The sequence below is a fragment of the Gracilinanus agilis genome, chromosome 2 (assembly GCF_016433145.1).
Source record: "Gracilinanus agilis isolate LMUSP501 chromosome 2, AgileGrace, whole genome shotgun sequence".
Classification (NCBI taxonomy): Eukaryota; Metazoa; Chordata; class Mammalia; order Didelphimorphia; family Didelphidae; genus Gracilinanus; species Gracilinanus agilis.
The window spans coordinates 61,269,881-61,278,210 of NC_058131.1; the positions used below are offsets into that span (position 1 = coordinate 61,269,881).

The 8,330-nt window shown below is 36.9% G+C and overlaps 1 protein-coding gene across 2 annotated transcripts in view; it reads right to left on the reverse strand.

Annotated features, from left to right (window-relative positions):
* Positions 1-8,330, reverse strand: part of NFATC3 (nuclear factor of activated T cells 3) — a 182,840-nt gene that overhangs the window by 45,648 nt on the left and 128,862 nt on the right. The window lies entirely within an intron of this gene.

Here is an 8,330-nt window from a genome sequence, read left to right on the forward strand (position 1 = left end):
CCTGGAGGTCTTTCCAATTCACATGGAATTCCTCCAGTTCATTATTCCTTTGAGCACAATAGTATTCCATCACCAACAGATACCACAATTTGTTCAGCCATTCCCCAATTGCAGGACATCCCCTCATTTTCCAATTTTTTTGCCACCACAAATAGAGCAGCTATAAATACTTTTGTACAAGTTTTTTTTTTCCTATTATCTCTTTAGGGTATAAACCTAGCAGTGGTATGGCTGGATCAAAGGGCAGATAGTCTTTAAAGTCCTATGGGCATAGTTCCAAATTGCCAAAGCTTAATTTAAATAAAGGAATGTGACATGAAAAATCTTAAAATCTGTAATACAAAATGTAGATATATCAGCAAACAATATGCCATGTGAGAGTCAAGAAAGGAAAAAGGTCATTATTATTTTGGGGGATGGGAATGGAATTCAGGGAAAGCAGTCTGGAAAAGATGCTGTTTAAATTGGGTTTAAAGCCTGACACAGTATTACATCAAGTAGAGGTAGGAAAGGATGAACAAAGGCAAAGGTGGTGAATGTGTGATTTAGCTGGTGCAGAGAGTATGTGAAGCTGAATATCATAAGATTTCTGGAAAGTTGGGTTATGACCAGACTTTGGGCAGGTACTGAATGCCAAGCAAAGGAGTTTATAAAGGATGAACTGGAAGTTAGAGAAAACAGAAACATAAAGACCTTTTGGAGTGATATTTCAATATTCCAGTCAGGCAGAAAGGGCATGCAGTATGAGGTGGTATCTGTGGGGGAGAAAGAAGACTGGATGGGAGACTTACTAAGGTTGAAGAATTGACATGGCTCCTCACACAGTCCAGGGAAAGGTACTGGCAGGGACCAATTCACCTCACTAAGTCCAGGGAAGATACTAGCAGAGCAGGGACCAGCCCTCTACATGAGACATCAGGGGAACTGGTAGCAGGGGCCAGTGAAGTCAGCTGGACAAAACAACTGCAAACCACTCCATGTCCTACCCCCAGAACCAGAGCAGACTACACTGCAAACTTGGATCAGTGCTCCCTTTACCCAAGAAGCAAAGCAGAACTTGAATATATAAGTAAAAGGAAAAAAACAACACACACAATTGGAAAAATGAGCAAAAGACAAAGAAAAAAACCTGACCTTGGAGAGTTACAGGAAAGATTAGAACACAAACTCAGAAGAGGACAACAATGCCGAAATGGAAATATAAGAATTAACTGGCTGACCATGTGAGACAAAGTGAAGAGTTAGAGGCAATAACAAAGTTATACGCTTTACAGAACAGGTGAATGTTGATACACACACACATATACATATATACACACACGCACACACACATATATGTATTTATTATTTTTTAAAAATTTATTCAGAATATTTCCCCATGGTTACAAGATTCATGATCTCTCCCTGCTGCGCCGTTCCCTTCCCGAAGCTGACAAGCAGTTCCACTGTGTTATACATGTATCACTGTTCAAAACTTATTTCCATGTTACTCATGTTTGCAATAGAGTGATCATATGAAGTCAACATCCCCAGTCATATCCCCATTGAACCACATGATTGATCATATGGTTTTTTTCCTGTGTTTCTGCTCCCACAGTCCTTTCTTTGGTTCCTCAGAATTGTCTGGGATCATTACTTTGCTGTTTGTAGAGAAGTCCACTACACTTGATTGTGCCACAGTGTATCAGTCTCTGTGTACAACGTTCTCCTGGTTCTGCTCCTTTTGTTCTGCATCAATTCTTGGAGGTTAATCCATGAAATTCCTCCATTTCATCATTACTTTCAGCACAATAATATTCCATCACAAATGGTGATATTTGTAATAGAAGGCAAAAAGCCAGTTAAGTCAGAAGGAAGCACAGGTTTTATGGAAGAGGATAAGCAATTCAATTAAAAAACAACACAGAAGAGTGGTAAAGGCGAGGCAATGGGGTTTAAGTGACTTGCCCAGCGCCACATAGCTAGGAAGTGTCTGAGGCCAGATTTGAAACCAGGACTTTCTGTCTCTAGGTCTGGCTCTCTCTCTCCACTGAGATTGCCCCCATAATTTTAAACAAAGACTGAAGCATTAGAAGAAAATCCAATTAGGCAACTGTAGATTAAGGTCTGGGGATTGATTTGGTCAGGGCTGTGGACACACACACAGGAGTTTCTAAATAGCTGAAATTCTGGTAGGGAGGAAGATTTCTGAAGGAGTATAGAATGAAGAAAAGAGACCCGAAGACAGGAACTAAGGGGGATGTTCAACTTCAAGCATATGGAAGAGGATAAGGGATGAGGGAAAAAGGCAAAGAACCAACAGAATCCTGAGGATTAGGAAAGTAAAAGCAAAAACCAAAGCAAGAAGCATGTCCAGGGGGAAGCTGGGTAGCTCAGTGGATTGAGAGCCAGGGCTAGAGATGGGAGGTCCTGGGTTCAAATTTGACCTCAGTCACTTTCTAGCTGTGTTTTCCTGGGCAAGTCATTTAACCCCCATTGCCTACCCTTTATTGCTCTTCTACCTTAGAACCAATACATAGCATTGATTCTAAGACAGAAGGTCAGGGTTTAAAATTTAAAAAAAAAAAAAAAAAAGCAGCATCCAAAAGGAAAATGGAAGGGTAGCATCAGAATTTCAAACAGCTCAGAGGAAGAAGGCTAAAAAAATAGCCACTCGTGTTAGAAGGAATGGAGAGAGAAGGAAATGCAAGCATAGGAGGAACAAAACTTTTCAGGTATTGTGGCAGTTGGAGTAGGAAAGAGATGGGATGGTAAATGACCGAGTTGAAGAATACCCAAAGGAAGGCATTTCTAGATCTGTACATATTTAAAAAGTAGATGAGAATGAGCCAAATGAGTTAGAATGACTAAAGATGTATGAGAAAGAAGGGAACATTACTAAAGAAGTATGGGGAAAGGACTTACTTAGGGCAAAATCAATCAATAAAAAGTCTTATCTGAAGGTCCTACTAGATTCTAGACAAGGAGCTAAGTGCTAACAGAAAAGACAAAAATAAAACAAAACCTTCCCTCAAAAACTGACAGGGGGCAGCTGGGTGGGCTCAGTGGATCAAGAGCCAGGCCTAGAGATAGGAGGTCCTGGATTCAAATCTGGCCTCAGATACTTCCTAGCTGTGTGACCCTGGGCAAGTCACTTAACTCCCATTGCCTAGTCTTTACCATTCTTCTGTATTGATTCCAAGACGAAATTTGGTAAGGGTTTAAAAGAAAAAAAAAAAAAAAGCAGCAGCTTACAGTCAAAGCAGGGTATATAAAATACACACACACACACAGACATACACACACACATGAAAAATACATACAAAATGAATAATTTGAGGGGAAGCCACCAGCATTTAGGGAAATCAGAAAAGACTTTATGTAGAAGCTGGTACTTAGAAGATGAGGATTTTTTAAATTAAGTTTAAAAATTTTATTTCATTAATGAATTTTATTCCCAGGTACCTCAGTCCTTCTCTCCTCTCCCTCCTTGCACTATAGAAAGTTTCACCTGACAATGTGATCAGTATATATAGAATGTATCTTTTGTGTTTCTCTTTTTCAGTTCCTTCTCTGGAGTTGTACATTCAGAAGTTATTCTTCAAATATTAAATCGGTAGCCTTATATAATATTCTCTTGGTTCTATTAATTTCATTCTTCATTATCTCATATAGTTCTTTCCAAGTTTAAAAAAAATTAACCTGTTCATTTCCTATGGCATGATAGTATTCTATCACAATTATATATCACAATTTCTACCACCATTCCCCAATTGACATTCCCCTCAATTTCCAGTTCTTTGCCACCACCAAGAGGGCTACTATAAATATCTTGGAATATATAGGTTCTTTTCCTTTCCCCCGATCTTCTTGGAGAACAGCCAGGGATAGTTACACAGTTTTATAACGCTCTGAGCATAATTCCAAATTGCTCTCCAATTCATATCAATTTGCAGTTCTATCAACAATGTGCGTTAGTGTCCCCATTTTTCCATATCCCCTTCAATATTTGTCATTTTGCCCTCTTATGGTTTTAGCCAATCTGATGAGTATAAGGTGGTACCTCAGAATTATCTGGTTTGCATTTCTCTAATCAGTAATGATTTGGAGCATTTTTTCATATAGCTATCTATAGCTTTGATGTTTTCATCCACAAATTGTCTGTTCTTGTCTTTTGCCCATTTATCACTTGAGGAGATGGCTCATTCTTATAAATTTGACAAAGTTCTCTATATATTTTAGATATAAGACCTCTGAGAAACTGTCTATAAAATTTCTTCCCAATTTTCTGTTTTCCTTCTATTCTGGGCTACATTAGTTTTATCTCTATCCCTTGTTTACTCAAAATTCCTCCATCTTTAAATCTTATAGGTAGTATGTTCCCTGTTCTAATTGCTTATATCATCTTTTATGTCTAGGTCATGTATCCATTTTGATCACATCTTAGTGAATGGTATAAAATACTAGTCTATACCTTGTCTCTGCCAAACTACTTTCCAAATGTTCTTGAAATTTTTGCCAGAGTTCTTATCACAAAAACATGGGTCTAGAATTCTGTATAATACCAGGTTACTATAATCTTTTACTACTATTTGATCTACGTCTGCTCATTTCACTAATTTGCCTTTCTATTTCTTAGCCAGCAGTAGTTTTGTTGATGACTATCCCCAGAACCAGAGCGAGAGACTACATAAAAAATAAAAAATACAAAATACAGTCTAAAAATCTAGACCACCTTAATTCATTTGATGTTCTTGATCTTTTGTTCTTCCAAATGAATTTAGTTTTAGTTCAATAAAATATTTTTTTATAATTTAATTGAGATGCATTGAATAAGTAAATTAGTTTACATAGGATGGTCATTTTAATTTATTGACTCTGCCCACCAATTAAAAATTATTATTTTCCCAATTATTTAGATCTGACTTTGTGTAAAGAGTGTTTTACAGTTATGCTTGTGTGGTTCCTGGGTTTTGTTTTGGCAGATAAACTCATAGGTCTTATATTCTGCTGCTTTCTTTCTATCTCTTCTTGCAGAGCTTTGTTAATATATAAAAAGTTGATGATTTACATGGTTTTATTTTATATCCTGCTACTTAACTAAAATTACTGATAGTTTCAACTAATTTCTTCATTAAATCTCTAGGATTTAACTATATATACCATCATATTGTTTGTGAAAATATAATTTTATTTCTTTGCCTATTTAGATTCCTTCAGTTTCTTTCTCTTATTGCTATTGCTAGCATTTCTAATACTATATTAAATAATACTGATGATAATGTGCAACCTTGTTTCACTTCTATCTTACTGGGAAGGTTTCTAGCTTATTTCCATTACAAATAATATTTTCTGATGGTTTTAGGTGATGTTTCATATAATTTTAAGGAAAAATAGATTTATACCTATGTTTCCAGTGTTTTTAATAGGAGTAGGTGTTGTATTTTGTCAAATGCTTTTTCTGCATTTACTGATATAATCGCAAGCTTTTTATTACTTTTGTTATTGGTTTAATTAATTGTATCAATAGTTTTCCTTATATTAACCCATCCCTGCATTCCTGGTATAAATCCTGTTTGGTTCCATGTGTATAATCTTTATGATATTTTGTTGTAGTCTCTTCTGGTTAGTATTTTATTTAGGATTTTTGCATCCATGTTCACTAAAGAAACTGGTTTATAAAATTTTCTTTCTCTGCTTTTGCACTTCCTGGTTTAGGTATCAGACCCATATTTGTTTCATGAAAGGAGTTTGGTAAGACTTCTTTTACCTATCATTTCAAATAATTTATTTAATATTGAAATTAGTTGTTCTTTAAATGTTTGGTAGAATTCTGGTCTTGCTACCTTTTCTTTATTAAAAGGAAGTTCATTTATGGGCTGTTCAATTTCTTTTTCTAAAATAGGTTTATTTAAATAGTTTATTTTCTCCTCTGATAGTCTACGCAGTTTGTATTTTTATAATCATTCCTCTATTTCACTTCCATTGTTAAATTTGTTGGAATAAAATAGAGCAAAATAACTCCTAATAATTGCTTTAATTTTATCTTTGTTGGTAATATATTCATCACTCTTTTCACCTTTAATGCTAGTGATTTGGTTTTTTCTCTCTTTTTAATCATATTAAGCAATGGCTTATCTATTTTGTTAATTTTTTTCATAAAACCAAACTCCTACTTCTATTAATTCAATGGGTTTCTTAAATTCAATTTTATTGATCATGCTTTTGATTTTTAGGATTTCCAATATGGGTATTTAGTTGGGGATTTTTAATTTGTTCTATTTTTATCAATGTAAGCATTTAGAGATATAAATTTTCCTCTAATTACTATTTTATTGTATCCCATAGGTTTTGGTATATTGTCTCATTATCAACACTCTCTTTTAATGGCATTATTTATTGAATGTCCTTTCACCATAGGTTGGAGAGGCCAGTGGTGAATAAAGCAAGGGTTCCAGCCACAAGGCCTCCTCTAAGATAGGGGGCCTCTCCAAAAGACAGTCCCTTCAGGAGCCAGGAAAGGAGTCAGTCCTTTTCACTCACCCATGTGGTAGTCCAAAGAGAAGATCTAAGAGCAGTCTTACCAGAAGCAGTCCAAGGTCCCAAGCTAGAACTGCTCCAAGGCCAAGTTCCAAAGAGAAAGGCCTGGTCACAGGAAGTTGCAACTACTTTTAAAGACCCTTCTTTGCATCACTTCCTGTGCCTTCCTTCCACTTTAAATGGACCAACCACAGTTTTAGAATTTTCTTAGGTCTGCCCAGGGGGCAGTCAGTCATTTCTGAGTTGTCACCCACTTTAGCACATGGGTTGCAGACCTCCCCTCACTTAAGGAAATGTGGGGGTGTATACACTTCTGATGATTAAATCTAAAAGTAGGCAGGGGAGAGTTAATCTCATCTTCACACTGGGAAGGCACAGGGGGCTGGTTGTGAATGGCTTTGAATGCTAAAAAGAGAAATATGATTTTAACCTTAGAAATAGTAGGAGTTCCTGGGAGTTTGCTAAAGTACAAAAGTAGCATAGTCACTTTAAGAAAACCATTTTAGCATCTAAGTGATAGAAAGATGAGAGTTAATGAGAGCCTGAACTAGCATAGTGGCTATGTGGGAAAAGAGAAACTGATGGACACAAGAGATGACATTGGGAAAGCAGAATTGACAAGACCTGGTAACTAAATGAGTATTTATGCTGAAGTAGAGAAAGGAATGACAGACGACTATGAAGTAGAGAATTTCAGAAAAGGAGTAGGTTTGGAGGCAAGGTATTCATTCTATTGGTAGAAATGCCATGTATATCTAGCAGTGACAGAAACCAGTAGGATTTCTGCTTAGGAGAGCTTGTATGAGTTTACCTTTAAATACACAAGCCTAGAATTCTAATGGGCAGAGATAAAGTATATTCTTAGCCTGTCTGAAGCTAAAGAGATGGCGGGGATGGATAGTCATGTGTGAATAACAGTAAGAAACAAAGTTCTAGGCCATGGTGAGATCTCTAGATTAAGCAACAATATAGCCTATTAACTCACACTATGATAACTTTATTACTATGGACAGTTCCCTGCATCAGCTGGAAATCACAATAAAAAAAAAATTTATTTTATAATAAAAGATTTTTCCATGGTTACTGTTATGAGTAAGATTAGATTAGCTAGTTATTAGGTATTGATTATTTATTGATTAGGAAGTACCTAGCAGGAAGGAGCTGGGAATTCCAGGTTGGAATGAAGGAGGAGGAAGTCTATGTGTGTTCTGTGTGTGGACTCCATGAGTGGTAGGCAAAAACTGTTGCCAGCCTGGGAGACCTCAGAGCAAAGGACACCTTGCATCCTGTTTTCCCCTGGGATCCTGTGTGGTGTGGCATTTAAGGAAAGAACAAGAGAAGAGGACAGTGCTTCAAGCAAACCCCTTACTGCTTGATTCCTGAGACAACTGTAGCTCCTGGCATCCAGACATCATCAGTGGATTGCAGTGAGAAATCCCAAAGCCACAAAAGCACCTAGCTGTACTCAAGCCTGGCAGGTTCCAGGTTTGAGGCAGAAACCCAGAGACTCCAGTATAGCTCCTTGGGCCCTGTTAGTTAGATAGCTTAAATTAGTGTAGTTGAATAAGTCCTTCCCTGTCCCTTTGGGTTTTGTTATTAGGTGTTAAGATTTTAGAGTAGTCATTCCTATCCCTCCTTTTAGTTGTTTCTAATTAAAACCCAATTTCACCTTGTTACCTTGTCAGTTAATTCAAGGCCTCTGGCCAGAGGGACAGTTGGCTGTTATTTTTCCAGTTGGGAGTGGTGTAGCTGTACAAGACTTCAGTGTTCAGTTATAGTCTCTCTTACATCCCAGAGAGTGTTCCCACAAA